The 14,045-nt window shown below is 31.5% G+C and overlaps 1 protein-coding gene and 1 long non-coding RNA gene across 54 annotated transcripts in view; one reads left to right on the forward strand and one right to left on the reverse strand.

Annotated features, from left to right (window-relative positions):
• LOC139489348 (single-stranded DNA-binding protein 3-like) overlaps positions 1-14,045 on the forward strand; it is a 77,686-nt gene that overhangs the window by 32,630 nt on the left and 31,011 nt on the right. The gene's annotated exons all lie outside the window — the stretch shown is intronic.
• Positions 1-14,045, reverse strand: part of LOC139489566 (uncharacterized) — a 30,847-nt gene that overhangs the window by 1,774 nt on the left and 15,028 nt on the right. For all 4 annotated transcript variants that reach the window (XR_011656200.1, XR_011656199.1, XR_011656198.1 and 1 more), the window contains one exon: positions 271-367. This is a non-coding gene — a long non-coding RNA (uncharacterized lncRNA). The remainder of the gene's footprint in view (positions 1-270; positions 368-14,045) is intronic.

A 14,045-nucleotide genomic window follows, 5' to 3' on the forward strand; every position in this document is an offset into this window, starting at 1 on the left:
TTGTAGTTTACTAAAATTTAACATTCTAACACAATGGGAGGTAACTCCATTTGACTTATAACATATTTAAAAGGGGAGGCAACTCTGTATACCTTAATTATTATTAAGAAGGGAGGTAAGTTATTTTATTTTATCAATTGTATTTTTTATTACCATGCAATTCAGTTTAAGAACATTTCACTGACCACAAGGGTATAAATAAGTAAATATACAAGTATATTATAAAAAGAAAATAATAACCTTATACTATAATATGAATTAATAAATTACCTTTTCGTCTTATTTGTAACTGGATCCAGAAAATATCCTTTTCACATTGCAGAAGGTTGATCCTGTTCATATTTCAGAAAGTATCCTCTTCATATTCCTAAAAAAAATATAAGAAAATAATTTCCCTCATCTCATCTGACAAGTATTATATGCATTGAGATTGCCTATAAGATTTCACAGGAGCTATATTGTTACAAAGTTAAGCCTTTTGATCAAATCGAGTCTGACAGGTGGTATTGAATTTCCAGTCTTTTATCCTCAAGTTTGCATGTAATGTCAATAGAATTCAGTGGAAGGTTTTTAATAACCGAATCATCTGGTTATTTATTGTACATTCAAAATCCTTTGATCTCATTTATCAACCAAATAGGTTTTATACAGAGAAATCTTTCACACTAATTGCAAAGTAAAGAATTTTCTGAAGGTTTTCGTAGCCCATTATTGATCCATTCAATTGATATATGTATCACAATGTGTCTTAATTCCTGGTGGATTCTGGTAGATTCTGATTCAATATTGTTTTTTATTGTCTCCGTTTTATTATTTTATTTATTACAGATTATAATGAATATGTATGAAATGAAATAAAAAATATCATAATGTGTTTCTTATATTGTTTTATTATGTCTTGAACAATTATATTTTTATGTATATGAATGCTCATGCAGCTTATGAATATCTTATAAACTTTTATTGTCTGTATCATGAAGCTTAAGAAAGTCTCTTTTAAAAGAATCGGCACTTTTAAACCACACACATAGTAGAGCAAATAGCTAATATTCCAATGACCTGAGCAAAAACATAGATGATGCCACAACACAAGAACAGACTGTTTGTTCCGGCAATATTTTGAATAATTGTGCATCTTATGATTCAAACATATAATTTGCAAACTGAAATTCAACCCAATTATATCTAATGTTGACTTTTCCTCAAAATCACTCTTAGAGCAACTGAGATGGACAGTTCTGACAGTAGCACTAAAAGCCATCAATCTTTATAAGGGTTCATAGACATTAGTAAAAATCATGGCATAAAAAAATATATAGGATGTGAATATTTGAATTCATGCAGAATATGAAACAATACTGGAATATAAAATCTCAACCATGGCACATCAAATAAATAAAAGATAAAGGGTATATGTCAATCTGACCATAAAACAACCAACACAGACAATATCACCTGAAAACAAAACATGTAACCTTTTACAGTAGTCACAATACTCCACAACACATCAATATCAGACAACTTTTGTTGGAAGCTATAAATTGAAGACCTGTCAAGACAAAATGAGCTGGTTTCATCAGAATTGAATTGATATGGATTGTAATAATTTATATTTCAATATGTGAACATGAAACTGTTTTGTTAATTATAGAGGGTAGATAGAGAGAGAGAGAACTTGGATTTCGAAATACACTTAGACAACATATAAATTCACTTAGATATATTACTACTGAGTAAATATTAATGCATGATAATGGTAATAAAATAGCATTTAGTGGAGTTTGATATCGGGTCTTGTCAAGTATTCGTTATATGGAGACTACTACATGGCTTGTAATTGATGTTACATCAAAAAGACATTGCATTGCTTTGTAGCACTTAGATTTAAGTTGTATGAACTAATTACAACTTTTTGTAAAGGTTCTTTGAAGTAGAATCCTAGCTGATTTAACAGCTCTGACAGTGAAGAAATAATCTTTATTTAAAGTAATCAGAACTTTTTCCACAAAACTTGAAAGAAAATCCATTTGAAAAAATAATTGGACCTGTGTAATGCTATTAATGGCAAATCTATAGGTTCTCAGTATAAAAGGGAAGACCTAGGAAAATGTATGAACACATCAAAAGATTTTATTAATCTGATATTAATGAAAGAAGATGACATCTTGACTAGAATTATCTGTATTTTGAATGATAGGACTTAAGTCAAGCAAAAAAAACCTATCAGATATTTGAATGATTGTATATGAGATCCATCAACTTTAAAGCTAACTGCATCACGTTTAAGTTGATATTCTGAACTGAAGTTGTTGTTGAGTCTTCATATTATTATTATGTAATAATTTTATCGAGTACTTTTATTTATCTATTCTCCTCTCAAATTTCAATCATAATGCCTTATGATTGAATTGTGAGAGGAGAATGGTTAATTATTTTGAATTGGTAAGGATGGGTTGGTTTCATAAAAAGATATATGCAAACATTGTGGACACATGTTTAGGTTGGTGGTTAATTTGTCAGTTCATTTACAGAATTGAATTGAAAGTGAAGTTTGAGAAGTTGCATGATTTAATTTGACTGGGAAAGGATATTTTGCTTTTAAGTGGCCATCAGTTTTGTTTATAACAAAAACTTGGTATTTTATTCTGACTTTCAAGACATTTTATTGGAATGTTGTACATGTATTGTTAAGCTAATTGACAAAGTGAGGATGTCCTGATTTAAGAAAGAGTCTTCACATTAAAACATATCAAAGGGAGGAAGGCAAGAATCAGAAAAAAATAAACAAGGCTTAATTGAAACACCTTTGGATTTGCCTCCCCCTTTTTTTTGGACGATCAATGCATTTGAATGGGAGCAAATAGTTGGAAACCCCCCTTTTTAAAATGGCTGGATCCGCCCCTGTGTTACTTAGGTCTCCAGCTTGCAATGAGTATAACTTTGTTCAAGGACTTAACAGGATCCACAAGGTCAAAGTCACAGACTTGTTCAAATACCAGAGTTGATGAATACTAATAAGGTTTGAATGTCAAGGTCACAATTAAGGCAACTAGTAGACACACTGTTTTTGAAAATGAAAAAATAGGATTAATATGGTTTAAAACATGGCGGTGATTGTTGCTCACTGTCAAGACAATTTGTGTAGCAAATGAAGTTGTAAGTACCTGATAGAAAAATCTTGTGTTTCAAGTTCCATATCTATTTGTACTCTACGTAAACTCAAGTTTGTATGTCATTGTCAAACACCCAAACATATCAGGAAATACAAATAAGCACTAACCAACTTGTTACACAATTTTTGCTCTCTAGACCATGCAAGAGATTTGATATCAAATAACAGTTGCCATCATTTAGTGCTTGTTTTACCAATATCTATAGATTATTTAGGAATTAATTACTATGCATACAGTTTTGTGGAGGAGTTAGTTTGTCCAATTAAAGTTTACATGACAGCCCATCTGCATACGGTTCTAGCTTTATTGTATAACGAGAACACAAAGGAAATGGAGTTCCTGTTGTTAAAACCTTAGATGTCAAACTTTTACCTGTAATTGATCACAAAATGGCCAGAGTCTTGATCGAAAAGTAGCTTCTGTCATTAGAACATCATAATGGTATTTGTCTGGCATTCCTACTCAAGTTGGAAAATTACACGAGCAGTTTGGAAGTAGAACAGGCCTTGTAGTATTTTTAGGCAAATGGATTTGCATGAGGGGATGTTTCTTATAGGCAGATAAAAATGTCAACATTGCACACATTTGTAAAATTCAAGGTTTTTGAGGTAACCATTGTATATGAAATGCCTGTCCATAAAAGACATAATTAAATTTTGGAGAAGTTGGGGGGGTTTATCAGAGTACGATTTGACGCTTGATGTTAACCATAATCTTGTGGTGTAAATTGTTTATTGGGAAAAGGAAAAAATGGTTTGAAGTATGATATATGATCTGAGAAGATTTTTTCCCATATCAAATGTCATTAGGCCACATCAAATCATGGGAAAGGCTGTCAAAATAATGAAGATCCAATAGATTTTTTTCTTGTGAAGGATCCCTATCTTTCAACACATTCTTGAACCAAATCCTTGAGAGATTTGCACAGAACACAGAGTACATTCATCTGAGTTTTATGAAATGTTAGTTTATCACAAACAAATGCATTATTAGTTTTAAATATTGCATGCATGCCATTTAAAGAGATGAATTATCTTTTGAAATAGTTTTGTTGTCAGGGAAGAAGGAAATGGAATTATTAAATTGGTCAGAAAATGTTTCATTTGTTCTTGTTAAAAGTAAATTTTCCATGTAATTATTGTTTGTTGCAAGGTTTGTTTGAAGTAAAAGGTTTTGATAACTTTGTAACTAGTTAATTTTACAAGAGGGCAATTGGTAGTTATGATCTAATCTGGTGTTTATGATGAAGGTTTAGTAAGTAGTTGTGAACAAAATATTTGATTTCCCTTGAGTACAAGAGCCATTTGGAGATGCTTGAGGGTTTGTAATCCCTCAATACAAGTTAGTTTTTCTGTAAAATATTTACACTGCTGGTTTAGTTAAAACTCTAAGCTGTAATAAACAAAACACTTTTTTCTTAATTTTGGAGAGAGAGAGAGAAAAAAATGAATCACTAACCCTTACAGTTATAAACCTATTTGTCCAGTCCAGGAAATGAAGATTTTAATCAAGAAAGGTCAAGGTCACAAGATGGTTTTGATCAAGGTCACACTCAGGTTATGATCAACAGTTCTGCAGTCAAAAAGATTTTGATCAATAAGTAGTCGAAATTCAAGGTCACCAGTTGGTTAATTATTAACACCATGGTAAATAGTCGGATTAAGTTTACATGTCATTTGGTCTTAGTAGTTAGTCAGGTCAACTGAAGATAAATCTAATCAAGTAGGAGTCAAAGGTCAAGATTACAAAACAATTAAACATCAAAGACGAATAACTGTCATACAGTCAGACAAAGTTTATGTTCAATCATTTAGACTTGGTGCAGTTCAGGGGGTTAGCAGTGTTACTTTCTATTTATAAATAAAAATCAGATATATCTTCTTGTTTACCAAAAATTGGCAGACTTTGAGAATCATTCAGATAAAAAATTGAATGTTTTAAGTCCTGAAGTGTAGAACCCTCCCCCTATTTTTTTTAAATCACATAGAAATATTTTAATCTCAACAAAAAAAAGAAAACTCTAGCTTGTCCTTTAAGATATTCTGGATCTTTGCCTGCTTTTATAAAGAAAAATGGTTTTCAGCCATAGAGAAATGATCTTTTGATGAAAACTACTCAATATGAGAAAAGTGTTTCAGATAAAGTGCTAAAATCTGGCACGATACAAATCCGACCACAAATCATTTCAGTTTCTATTAAGATTCATAATATCGTTTTATGCTTAGATGTGTGCTAGGATTACAAATCATGAAAGCTGTATGTAAATCGCTATACCATGTGACAACAGACAGAAATGAAATTTATATCAAGAACAAATAAATCTTCTATTTTTTTTGTCAAAACCATCATATATAAAATTCATAGCAACCAAGGAACATTAAGTATCTTTCAAAAAAGTCGTCTGAAGATATGGGTTTATTATATCATAAATATTACACTAGATTTCTTTTATATTTTATTGAAAAACGACTTTATCCATGCTCTTAGGGAAAAGAAAATTAATTGGATGTGAAACTTGAAAGGGATCTGTGTGTAGTTATATTGGAAAGAATGTTTATGGATGCAAGGGTTTTGATTCAAGACTGGATTTTTCTTTGATGAATGATGGCACATACATTGGAGGCCGAAAGTTTAATTTGCAATACATGCTTGGTTAGACGCTTTCCGTTTTCTTGACAAGCTACTTAACATGTTTAATTCATCTATTCACTTCAATTATTGTTGAATCAGAAATCGGTATTGATCTTAGTGACATATCTGTATACATTTTGAATCTCTTTTGAGACTTCATGATGTGTTAGTTTTTTGCATGCATAGAAAATTGACCATTTTTTGCAGACATAATGTTCAAATATTATTCTGCTCAAATTGGATGTTAACTTTTTAATGTTAACACTTAATTTCTTGCAGTGTAACAGCTGCAGGATGTTAAAAAGATAAAAGTCCAGATTTAAAGCTTGCTTGAATCTAAGACTTATCCAGCTGGATGTAGGATAACTGTTCACATTTCACTAGATATTTTCAAAGCATTTTTTTTTATCAAGATTGTGACATTCCCATGGTGGCCATTATGGAAAATATTAGAATTATTTTTTATTATGGGTAAACATGAGTTATTGCACTGATTTCAATGCTGATGTAACTACTGAATAATTATTATCAAATTAATTTATGGAGTAGTAATCATTAAAAATCAAACACACTATCCCATCTGCAAAACACATCAGCCCTAGACTATGTTTATGACATGTTAATGCAATCTTAATTATCTCTCTGAAAATTTGTCAGGTTGGGGTAATTGCATTTGCTGTTTTTGCATGACAAGTTCTACTTGCAAATGCACAATGGGAAACTTCAAAGTTTTGAATTTAGTCTATTACTGGTATGTGGTTCTTACACCGTTGACTTTGGTCAGTATCTTAAATCTGGTGACAAATTCATCCATTATTGGATGTCAAATTGAAAGATTTTGGAAATTCTTTATGAAAAGGTGCCATAATGGAATGGAAAAATGTTTGGTTTTATAACCCGACTGTAAAGCCTGGATAAAAATCCTATTGATATGAAAACAGTCTTTTTCCTTAGGAATTTAGAGCTCTCTTGCCTCGTAGATCTTTGCTTCAGTTATAAGTCTAAAATGATATGTTTGTATGAAAATAAGAATATGCTTATGATTACCAAAGAGATAACTCTCAACTAGAGATTAATTGACATAGATTTTAGCAAAAATAGGTCACCAAATGGCCATCAACAATGGGCAAATGACTTGATTTTCCAAGAAGCATATATGATGGTTGCAAGTGTTTACTGGTGTTTGCCAAATCTGACAAACTACCTATTCATAGTCAATTGTACTCTTCAGTGAAGCAGGATTTTAACCTGAGTAACCAGATGAATATCAATAGAGATGTATTAATCTAAACTTTTAATAAATCTACCTGAAACAGCTGTAGTCAATAAGGCATATAAGTTTTCAAGCATCTCTGTGAAGGGTAATATCTTGACAAATTTTGATAGTTTACTGCTAAATCTATAGGTCTATCTAAAGACCAGATATATCAAAGTAAAAGGAGTCGTAGACAGAATTCATATACTTCAAAATAAAAAATTTGTTGAGGTCATTGAGAACCCAAAAAAAATCTTGTATACCTAGGATTTTTTTTGCCAGAGACAAGTGGCTGTGATATTGAGCTGAACTATTTGGTATACATTTCACTCCCTGTCAAGAACAAAAGATTACAGAAATGTTTGTGATGATAAGTTATTGTGTTATATACAGTATACAGATAATGTTTAAGGAAGAATTCTCTTTAGAAGAGATGCAAGTATTTGAATAGAACAGGACTTAGAGGTCAATGGGGACATAAGTGGAAGAATGAAATCAGAAAAGTAGAGTTGTTGTTTGGCAATGTATATATCCATGATATATATAAACATGAAATTAAGAAGATGTGGTATGATTGCCAATGAGAAAATTCTCCACAAGAGACTAAATGATACAGAAATCAAAACTTATAGGTCACAGTACCGCTTTCAACAATGAGTAAAACTCATACCTATATACATATTTTTTAGGGCAAAACAAAAAGGAACTGTCAATAAATTCATAGAAATGTATTGATGCTTATATAGAATACAGAGATGTGATATGATTGTCAATGATAATTGACCATTCATCAGTAGCAGTTAAAGGTCACTGTATGGCCCACAACAATGAGCAAACCAATAATGATAAGTTTATTGAAATCTGCATCCAAAATATCTTCCAATTTTGAACGAATGCACACTTACTGCTTTGGACCAAATCAAAATCCAACCAATCATACAAGTTCAGATAAAAAAACATGATTATTCAGTTTGATATAAAGTTGCCTGTTGAATTGCATGGTTCACCAAACATTTTATAAAGTGACCAACATACATCTGACTGTTTGATTTAGAAAATGTGATTCAATTACTATATGGACAGAAAATATTCAGCAGTGCAAAAAAAAAGGGGGGGGGTTCTAATTATAGATTTATTAGAGGCATTCTGATATCCTCTTAATGTCTAAAATGAGCCTGTAATTGATTAGGCTCATATTATGCTGTGTGGGTGAACAATGCACCTAGAAATGTATCGGTTAAATTGCAATATTATGTTGACTTTATCATTATCTACATAATAAAACTCTGCAATCATACTACATAAAAATCTTCAAAAGATTGCTTTTATCCAAAACCTCAAAGGAATTTAAACCTTAACTGATAGTTCTTTTAAAGCTGTACCTGGTGTAAATAAAATCTGCACATTCCCAAGTCAGCCTGGGGTTATGCAACAAAGTAATGTAAAAACACACAAAGCAATTTAATTTGAAATTGGCATAAAGAAAGAGTAATTTAAAATATAGATGTCTTGTCAACAGAAAATTGTTTTCAGATGATCGTTGTTCAGCGATATAATCGTAAAAATGAAGGTTTTGCTTGTTATTGAAAATCAAGCAATGAGCTAGTTCTTTCATACTGTAGACAGTATTTAAGTTGTAGTTGTCCTAGCATAAGAATCTGAATTCAGTTTCACAAAAAAACTTACTACTATGATTTGTCGCAAGTCATGAACAATTCAGTATACTTACAATCAATCTTAGTTGTATCTTTAGAGCTCTTCACAAAAAATCTTGCGATGAAAATTGATCAAAAGTTACATTCAAACATTCATGACTTGCAACTATTTTTTTCTCCAAAGATTTTTATGTGAAATGAGTTGCTGAACTGCTAAAAAACAGATTGAGCAAAAATCTATACTGTAACATTATAAATAATGTTAACGAAATTGGTGTTCCTTAATGACCCAAAGATAGATTGTTTATTACATCAAATCACACAAGGGTCATACCAATGTGCACTGCCAAAGATCACTTAAAGACAAGTATATGAAGCTGTTTGCAACACTTAAATGTTCAATATAAGTTTAGGTTGGTCAGATAGAATAACTATCAGTATTGGTTTAACTTTTACAATGGAATAATTGCTTGCACAAAAAGAAATCAAAGATGATGTTATTCTATTCACCAAACTAGAAATTCTTCCTTTGTCACACAAAGTATGAAGTATTGTCATAGCAAAGTTGCTAAAAACCAGAAAAAGTACAGTTTTAGATCACAAGAAACCACAGTTGGGATTAATCTGAGGGACAGCCTTTTGGGACTAGCTTGGTGTATGAAAAATGTTCCTCAGCAAGACCACAAAAAAGGCTTTCAAATGTCAGAACAATACTTCCAAGGGCCCATGCAACCCGGCCCCCTCCAAAAAAACCAACAGTCTTCCAAGCTAACAAACTACACATTATTCATGTACTGCTTGAATAACACATATATAAGCATTTGCTACAATCACATGACATAGTTAAACCCCGCAGATCAGGCAAAACAAGATTTAGTACTGTCTTAAGATTCCGGAAAGAAAAAATGAAGAAAGAGCTGACGTATTATGAAACAACACTTGGTGTAATACTTCTTTGGATTTCAAAAACCAGTTGTAGTAATGCAATAGGACATATGCAGCTGTAAATAGTTCTGCCAATGACATCCCACAAAACCAGAAGAAATGCTGGCTATAATCTTGCAAATTCAGAAGCAAATGCTGCCTTACATCCCACAAAACAATAAATCAAGTCTGAGATGTAGTTCTTCTTTAAATCTCAAATGCCAAAGGCATGATATGTTAGATTATACCCTTAAAAGAAATAAAGTCTGCCTAAACTTGTAATTGCGTTTTTTTATCATTATTCCAGCTGTAAAAGTCATGTGCCGGATTAATCTAGAATGTCTTTTTTTTACCTTTATGAATATTGATTTGAAATTAAATGAAAGAGAAATAGTTCTGCCATAACAAACAGTAGTAATTAGAACAGTCAAACAGCTTGAGATCTCATAAAGAGATATATCAGAAACTGATTGCTATTGCATAAAGATGTTGAACTACAGTAGATTGAATTGGAGAGAGACGTTAACTAGAACAATTATAGAAAGAAAAAGGGCAGGACTTAACTAGCAAGCCACTCAAGAGAAATCTTGACTATTTTAAGTCTGTTTATGTTAAACAAATCTTGTCTGCTTTACATGCATACAACAAAGAAAATCTTGAATGAATGCTTTTTAGATGTCAAAGAAGTTTAGATAGGTCCTTGTATAGTCTATTCAGGAATGTATGTTTTCCTGAAATGAAGATGACACAAACATGACATGATAGAAAACTGATCCATTTAAAAAGTCATTTGACTTAGACAACTCTGACAGAACTACTACATGGGCTAGAAAGAAGGAATCTATTAGACGTTTAAAGTTTTTTGTTGGAGTTCCAATGGTTTTGATGAACACAGAAGAAAAAAATTGAACTGCTTGAGATCTGACAGGTGAATTTTTCTTTTAAGGCGTCTCCAGGAAGTCTTAGGAGAAATATTAACTGCTTTTGGTTACTCTTGGGAGAAAAGAATGAAACTTGAGAAACTTTTTAAGGTGTGTACGTGCAGAGAAAAACTGAATGACTTTTGAAAACAAATACTAGAAAAAACTACTAACTGGGTTAGATTTCAGAAATTGTGCAGCTGAATATGTAAACCTACTTAGTTCAGTCATTTCAATTGCTTGTATTACATAAAAGGGAATGGAAACTATGTAACTGAAGTCCCACAATAAAGTAATTTGGACTTGACTGAGAAATTCAGATAATTTGACACATTTACTGATTTTACTCTTATATTTTGTAACTAGATAGAAAATAATTTGCCAAAAATAATATCTTAATCAAGAAATTGTGATGTTTACTAATTCGAATTCAAAGAGAGTCTGTTAGTAGCAAAACAGTTTTCAGCTTCTTCTGTTTATAATGAAAAGATTAAAATTGATATTTTCTGTTACCACTGACTTCAAAGTTAGTCAATCAAGACGTCTTTTCATTCCAATCGTAATGAACAATTACAAGCTATCTTTTCTCATCTTGAAAGATAAGTTTTGTACCATCCTGATAACTTATAGTTATACCTGTAAATTGACTTTTTACGAGTTTTCGTTAATTACTCGCATGCAACAAATGTTAAAATGATGATGGGGTAAAATAGCTGGCAATAATTATCCAAAGTTTGATGTAGTTGTTAATGACTGATAGAAATATCTTCGATTGCAGTTCACTTATATCTACAATATATGTCAAATTTGGAAGGAGAAAAAATAGTGATTGCCAGGTGTAAACGATACATTTAAACATTTAATTAACGATAATGGGTAGGGAGGAAAATACGAACAGGTGTGAAGGCAAGAAAAGCAACAGAGAATACAGATAGCACATGTAGTACAGACGTGCCTTAGACTTTGGCAGATCTGATGATTTAGATTCCGTCTTTTAAGTCTAGCACAAAATTTACATTCACAGCCAAATTTGAAAAAAGATTTCGGTTATTTTAAACTTGAAGACTCAAGTTTTTCATTAGAATGGCTTTAATATTCAGACTCTCTTGCAACTTCATTAAGAAGGCTTTCCTAGACTGTCACAGTCTTGTCTAAGAAAATATACTTGGTCAAGTTTCAAAAAGACACTTTTACAGAATTTAAGACTGCTCAGAATTTTGAAATCATAAAAAGTTTGCATTTCAATCAAATTGTGGCGTCATGGGGGTTGTCAATCTCAGGTTAAAGAAGGAAAAAAAGAAAATGAATAATACATTTGGACATTATTTATGGTTGCTCTCTTGAGTGTGGCTAATATTTCATCTCTTTATGGTTATTAATTGAGATAATATTCACAACATTTTTTAAAAAGGCATATACTAATTTTACTTATGGTTCATTGGAAGAAATACAGTATACAGATTTTTACAAAGATTCCAAAATATTATTTTATAGTGTTTTTTAGAAAATATATGGTACACAAAATTTTGATTAAGTCAACAAAATTGAATTATGAGTTTTAATTACATTAATTATTCACTTCAGATGTAATTTCAGTATGTAAAGAAATATGAAGACAGTATTTTTGAAAATAAATTAAAAAAAAATTGATTTAGTAGTTAATTTATTCCGCTTGTTGTGTCAGGTGCATGTGTATAGTGTTGGTTAGAATGTAAATTATAGAAATTATGACATGGACAATTAATTAGAAAAAGTATTGAAAAATACAGAAAGACTAGTCTTTTGTACCAGTTACTCAAGACATAATGAGGGGCGTAAAGGGGGGTATCTGCATGGAAGAACGTGAAATAAAATTGCCATTTCACGATGAACGAACAATAAAAAAATTATTGCACGTTGATCTTTTGACTGATCTCACGAAACACTGTGAATAACTAACCTTTTTCACGGCTGCACGTGAAATAAAAATGGCAAAACAAATTGCATGAAAATAACCCTTTACCACCCTCCATAATGATGAATACAAAGAAGGCTCCAACATGTATGAATAATGGAGAAAAAGTATCCTTTAATGTGGGTCTTCTTAATCAGATATAAATCATTAGATCTGCACTTTGTGGTACACATTGAAGAAGATGGGTTCTTTTATGTGGCTTTTATAGTCTGTTGCATTATAAAAGGAAATGATAATGAAGAAAAATTACTTTTGGTCCCTTTGGAAAGATCATTGCAATCAAGGCAGACGATGAATGGTTGAGGTGTATTTTTTGTAAGACAGGAGCTCATAAAACTATTGATTGACCAAGGAAAACCTAGACAATTGGCAAGAGAAAGGGGTTTCAAGAATCCTTGGAAGAAACCTATCATAACAGAAGTTCAAAAATGATTTTGGAAAACTGTAATTTCAAATTCTTAGAATTTCTTGTTCAAAGGGGGGAAAAATCCTGAACAGGAGGATCAGCTCTGAGGTACAAGCTTCAATTAAGACTGATTTAGTGTTGTCTGCCTAATGTCCAGTAGGAAATATTTTATGCATATTCAGTATAGAAAAGAAAATGAAAGCCAAGTTTTACTGGGTGAACTGGATTAACAAACATATTTATCAGTAAAGCAATATTTCTTCTTCAAATCTTTGGAAAGGTTAAGATCCATCATAATAAGCTATGCAACAGCTGGATTGGATATGAAAGCTTTTGAAGTATGATTTTGATCTATAGAGCCATCACTAGGTCGTTTGTCATCTTCATAATCAACAGTTACATAAAAGAATTCAGAGCCAGAACCCTACACTGGTTCTTATGTTTAACATAGAGCTCATAAAACTTAGTTCTATGAGTTTGTGAAATGTTTAATCTTATTAGAAGTCTTTATCAGGCTATTCATTATCACTGACATTTCAGTTGATGAATTGTGATATAACATATTAAAGTGCTTATTATAATTTACAGTATCTTAAATGTGTAATTTAAAGCTTTAAAAAAGCGATAACAAAGCTGAAAATTGAAAAATCTGCATTTAAATATGATGCATATCTCTAGGCAAATGTTGCTGTCAAACGCACCCAATGTACACTAATGTTTTAAAATATTGATAAAATTGTTGAAAAATGATAGAATTTTATGATGGGGTTTGGTAGAATTAATTTAAACAAATCTCCAGGGAGTAATATTATCAGAAAACTGTTTGGAAACATGACATACTAGGAGTATAAATTGAAAATGTTATTGGCAATACTGAATATTAGATATTTAATAGGGGAATAAAGGGGGGATTTATCTTGGGTTGGGTAAGAGCAAATTTGGAACTTGTGCTGCACTTAGCAGACAATACTACTCCCAAGATGATTGTTTTGTTACTCCCTTATATGAGGTGACACAATGCAAAAGGCTTGGCTTAAACGGTGGTTAATTCAGTAACATAGGAAAGAAACATGGTCTAGGTCCTTGATATAACTGACCTTGCAAGAACCTTGTGCCAGGCACTCAAG

Source organism: Mytilus edulis, chromosome 1, assembly GCF_963676685.1.
Source record: "Mytilus edulis chromosome 1, xbMytEdul2.2, whole genome shotgun sequence".
NCBI lineage: Eukaryota > Metazoa > Mollusca > Bivalvia > Mytilida > Mytilidae > Mytilus > Mytilus edulis.